This window comes from Simochromis diagramma, unplaced genomic scaffold (genome assembly GCF_900408965.1).
Source record: "Simochromis diagramma unplaced genomic scaffold, fSimDia1.1 OVJJ01000705.1, whole genome shotgun sequence".
NCBI lineage: Eukaryota > Metazoa > Chordata > Actinopteri > Cichliformes > Cichlidae > Simochromis > Simochromis diagramma.
Window position 1 is genome coordinate 3,530,757 of NW_024387448.1, and position 6,195 is coordinate 3,536,951.

The following is a 6,195-nucleotide window of genomic DNA, read 5'->3' on the forward strand; positions in this document are numbered from 1 at the left end:
TAAAAGACAAGGCAACCGAATTTTTGGTAGGAAGCACAGTCAAAATGCTATTTAGTTTGATGTAAAGTATCGAAAGAGGAACAAAGGATCCCGGCATTCATTTATCAAATGGTAGGAACATTTTTTTGAGACTGAGTAACCATGCAGGTCATAAAATAACAGTTTAGAATAATACTGTTATTTTCATTTGTGTTGTCTGTTAAACATATTAGTTGCATTATTGGCGAGGATGGAGGCTGTGTACATGAAAGCACATTTACCTGTTCAGTGTTACCATGACTACCTGGCTGTTTCATCAATCCCTCACTTGGAAAATTATCTGTTTGTTTTTATTCACGTCAACAGGCCATCGTGTGTTTTTGTATGTATGCAAACTCAATCAACAAGAACAAACAAATTTGAAGCAAATTACCAATAAACATCAAATGAATGCATGGCTGATTTGTCCTGGAATAGCAAATGCCACTGCGGGGTTATTTAGATCGCTGAGTATTCTTTGCATTGAGTTATTTGTGTTTAGTATCCAGTTTGAGTCAAACCTCATCATGTCTTCATTTGCATGATCAACTGTCTTTCCACTTCAGCACTGATGTTTTCAATTTATGTCTTCCCCTCCATCTACTGTCCCAAATCTCCTTGATCATCCATATTCCTCTTTCTTTCTTCTGTTGTTTCTAATATCAAGCTGGAAATCAACAAACCAACTAAAACCATGTTAGAACATCAAAATAGTCAGCAGTGAGTCTGATGCCTGTCCTTCAGTCATAGAAACTACTGTACATTAGAGAAATATTGCTCATTAATACTTATAAAAATGCAAATAATATTAAATCATTATTAAATGACTCAGGTTTATTCAAGAAAAGCACAGGGCTTAGGTAAAATATAACAATGGCTAAAAAATGGTGGGGATGACAACATACTGCCAACACAAAAACCATCTGTTTAAGATACATTTGTTTTGAATGTTATGAAAAAAATCATGTCCGTGTACTTGAAGAAACAGATTACACTTTTATCAATATTTCACATTGCACACTTAAATATCTATTAAAGTCTTGAATCTTCGATATTGGTCTAAAATTTGTACAGCTCATCAAACCATCCATCCATTTTCTTCCCCTTATCACAGTGGTGATGGGGGCAGCAGCCTGATCCAGTTTATCCAGGGGAACTCTGAGGCATTCCCAGGCCAGCTGAGAGATATAATCTCTCCAGCTTGTCCTGGGTCTATGCCAGGGCCTCTTTCTGGACAGAAGGTGCCCAGAAGGTGGTTTGGCACCTCAACTAGTTCCTTTCGATGTGTAGGAGTAGTGGCTCTACTCTCAACCCCTTCGGAATCACTGAAGTTGTCATCGTATCTCTAAGGGACAGGCTAGCTTCCCTTCAAAGATATTGTCAAATACTCACTGTATTTGAAACCTCATTGTTGTCACCATCCACAGCTCATAACCATAGGTGAACACAGGGATGTAGATCAGCCAATGTATTGACAGCTTTGCTTTTATTCTCGGCTCTCTCTTCACCACAGTGGCTTTAACCTGTATTCTTATCCTCAGTTTGTACTAAGATGTTCAGTTGTGTGCAAGTCTATAGGAAAATGTCCCTCAGCACCTTTACTCTGTGGCCTTGTATAGACTAAGATCCATACTAAGGTTATTTTGACACACAACAAAACCTATTCACATGTTTCTCTAAATAATCCATCAAAACGCAAACTTTCTAGGTTTAGGTTCATCAGTGACAAGTTAAAGGGACAAGTTAAAAAGTAACTAAAGTCCCATTAGTTAATGAGGCAATAAAGGATAATCATATGTCTTTGGTAGCCGCTGGTTTTCAATCACAAGGCCTGTAATAATAACCGAAGAAATTTCAATGTGACCTACTGTGGGAAGAGAACAAGAAAAAGCCTTGACATATTGCTGGATCAGCAGTTGGTGATACAACTCCACAAAACCTACAAGAAACAACTCAGACCTTTCAGATGTGCACATGGCAAGTGGTGATAGGAAACAGGCCGATGGCAATTTGTAATTTACAAGTATGTCCAATTTCAACATGCTGAGAATGGCATATTGCAACAGACTGTTGCTGCTGAATGGGTATTTTGTATATGTGTTCTTATACAGCTGAGCAATTTCATCCCGAGGGTCAGGTCACGTGTGGTCAGTGACGGGCTGATTCAAGGGACACCTTTGTTCATTGAATTATGTTACCATGCTTGACTCATACAAACATAACCACATGAGGAGCGACTCGTGTCAGGAGTGACTAAGCTGCCAATGAAAAAAAGAAAAATAAAAGAAGCAATTTGCAACCTGTCAGTGTTTCTTTCAAACCCCATGGCTGTCAGCATTTCTTAGTCTTCTTTGTTCTTCAAGTATTTCTTCACAGCTTTGAGGTGTGTTTGGATTTATTATGTGAGCCCAATGCACACGAGAGGGTGGAGCATCTTCTCTTTGGTCCATGCGGACCAAGTATGAGACCAAAGATCCTTAATATGAAGGCGGAAATGGAGCTAGGTCAGGTAATTTCAGGTTTACCTCTGGGTTCTAAGGTAAGAAGGTGGTTCACTTCTTACAGAAGTACATTTCCATGGTAACTTAGACTGCATAACCAGTTTATGTTCAAGAAGAAATTATCACACACAAAATCTTATTTACAGGTCATTTTGTTCTTTGAAAGACAACGTTACCATTCACAGGTGATCACATAAACCCTGGTGCTCAGGTAGTGTGTTTTAAGGTTCTAAGGTTCTGCTTTTTCCTTATCAACAAATACAACTGTATTTGAAAATGTATATTTGTTATTTGGTTTTTACCTGTTCGCTACAAGAACTTTTAAAGCCAGCTAATTTTTCTATCACACTTAATACAAAAATATTTTCTCTCTAAATAGAACAGAAACTTGTTCAGATGACATGGTTTTTTGGGTTTTTTTTTTTTTTTTGAAAAAGCTGCAATCAATATTCTGCTGTAAAACTATAGTTTTATTACAAGTAAAGAATGGATCTGCAATCCACCTGAATGTGACCACTCCTCATTTGCATTCTCAAACAGGCTTTTCGTATGCCTATTTCAGCAGGAAGACAGACAGTCACCAAAATATTTTACAAAAAATATGAGCTTTATATTATTATTATTATGCTTAAAAATCATCTATTATATACAGAAGTGATTATTACAATGTCCAAAACAAATCTCTCTCTCTCTCTTTCTGTATATATATATATATATATATATATATATATATATATATATATATATATATATATTAGGGGTGCAACGATATTCGTATCGATATTGAACCGTTCGATACAGTGCTTTCGGTTCGGTACGCATATGTATCGAACAATACAACATTTGTAATTTATTTTATCAATTTTCCTTCTGACGATGCTGTCTGTGTTGAGCGCTCAGTGAATCTGTGTTCGACTACTCCGCCTAGGCTGCACTGTCGAGCGCAGATCCACTGAGCGCTCAACACAGACAGCATAGTCAGAAGGAAGAGCGCAGGGCAAGCTAGCGAGACAGAAGTTAAGCTCTACTTGCAACATTCAGATCTGGCGTTTGGAATTATTTTGGTTTTCATGTGACGTATGACCCTGAAGGTAAGCGAGTCATGGACTAAAGTAAAACAGTATGTTGGATGTGCCATGCAATGCTCAATTACATTGGTGTGAACTAGTGTGTTAGCGCAGTTAGCTCGTTAACGTGTTTGCCGTCTAGCCCCATGCACGGAGCGATCGGCGGTAGCTCGTTAACGGAGATTTGCCGTGTTGTGGCGTTAAGGTCATTTCAACGAGATTAACCTGAAAGCACTAGTGGGAACACAACGAATATGACTGCACATTTACGCCGACATCATCCTAGTGCAAAGACAAAAACAACAAGCATGCTACTAACTTTAGCCGAGTCATTTAGACAGCTGTTAGCACATGATTCTCCTTATGCTGCTGAGAATATAGCCCAGAAGAAGCGGATAGTATAGCTTTTATTTTGGAAAGAGCCATTTCTCTGTAATAAACTCTCTTTTCCAAAGATGAGTGATTCCTCAATCAGATACAGGGCTTGCAATATCGCTAGCCCGACGTCCCGGAGCTAGCGATTTTTTCAGTCGGGCTACCAAAATCTATCTCTTCCCTGCCCGTCGGGCTATTGTAGGAAAAATATATGTCAATGCTTTTGCATTCTTTCAGAAATGTAGCTGGGTAATTATGTCATTGGCATCGGTGAGCCACTGTCAATATGTGACATATTGAAGTCGCGTTTGAATTTGCGCTTGTTTTTTTGCTTTCACTTTGCAATCGTGCGAACTGTGTATAGAGAGTGACAGCACTGATCTGTGAGTGATGATAATTTGTGCACCAATTCCTCTGACATCGTCTTATTAATCGTTAGCTTACTATGCAAACATGACAAGTGAAATCTCCCGCAGCAAGCTTAAACATGTGAGAGGTTGATCGCGCAGAGAATCGCTGAGCTTATGTGAGTGAGCGTGTAAAAGCATTTCAGTTCTGCTGAGCCAAATAAGACAGGTCAGGGTGAAGAAGTGACAGCCAAAGAAAAGCTTACCACAAAACGGAGAAGTTATGACAAATCAGACTATAAGGCAAAAAGAAAGTGCAGCTTTATGGTTTCATGGACAAAAGAATTTCTGTGGCTGCAATATGATGAGCTAAATAACCAGGGCTGCACATAAGTGGTCCGCAGGTGCGCATTCGCTGTCAAAATAAAAAACACGCACAAGGGTTAGGGTTAAATTTAAAAACTGTACTTTTGAGTTAAAATATATATTTATAATTTTAATAAATGACAAATTAAAAATGCATGAACATTTTTTTGTATCGAAAAAATATCGAACCGTGACACCAAAGTATCGAACCGAACCGAACCGTGAATTTTGTGTATCGTTGCACCCCTAATATATATATATATAGATATAGATATATATAAAAAAAACCACCCAGCACCCCCCTGCGGGCGGTTTTTATCCTTCAAGCTCGGGTCCTCTACCAGAGGCCTGGGAGCTTGAGGGTCCTGCGCAGTATCTTAGCTGTTCCCAGGACTGCGCTCTTCTGGACAGAGATCTCCGATGTTGTTCCCGGGATCTGCTGGAGCCACTCGCCTAGCTTGGGAGTCACCGCACCTAGTGCTCCGATTACCACGGGGACCACTGTTACCTTCACCCTCCACATCCTCTCGAGCTCTTCTCTGAGCCCTTGGTATTTCTCCAGCTTCTCGTGTTCCTTCTTCCTGATATTGCTGTCATTCGGAACCGCTACATCGATCACTACGGCCGTCTTCTTCTGTTTGTCTACCACCACTATGTCCGGTTGGTTAGCCACCACCATTTTGTCCGTCTGTATCTGGAAGTCCCACAGGATCTTAGCTCGGTCATTCTCCACCACCCTTGGGGGCATCTCCCATTTTGACCTTGGGACTTCCAGGTTATACTCGGCACAGATGTTCCTGTACACTATGCCGGCCACTTGGTTATGGCGTTCCATGTATGCCTTGCCTGCTAGCATCTTGCACCCTGCTGTTATGTGCTGGATTGTCTCTGGGGCATCTTTACACAGCCTGCACCTGGGGTCTTGCCTGGTGTGATAGACCCCAGCCTCTATGGATCTTGTACTCAGAGCTTGTTCTTGTGCTGCCATGATTAGTGCCTCTGTGCTGTCTTTCAGTCCAGCTTTGTCCAGCCACTGGTAGGATTTCTGGATATCAGCCACCTCCTCTATCTGCCGGTGGTACATACCGTGCAGGGGCCTGTCCTTCCATGATGGTTCCTCGTCTCCCTCCTCTTTCTTGGGTTTCTGCTGCCTGAGGTATTCACTGAGCACTCGGTCAGTTGGGGCCATCTTCCCAATGTATTCTTGGATGTTCGTTGTCTCATCCTGGACTGTGGTGCTGACACTCACCAGTCCCCGGCCCCCTTCCTTCCGCTTAGCGTACAACCTCAGGGTGCTGGACTTGGGGTGAAACCCTCCATGCATGGTAAGGAGCTTTCTTGTCTTTATGTCAGTGGCTTCTATCTCCTCCTTTGGCCAGCCTATTACCCCAGCAGGGTACCTGATCACGGGCAGGGCATACGTGTTGATGGCCCGGATCTTGTTCTTACCATTCAGCTGACTCCTCAGGACTTGCCTGACCCTCTGCAGGTACTTGGTGGTTGCAGCCTTTCTAGCGGCCT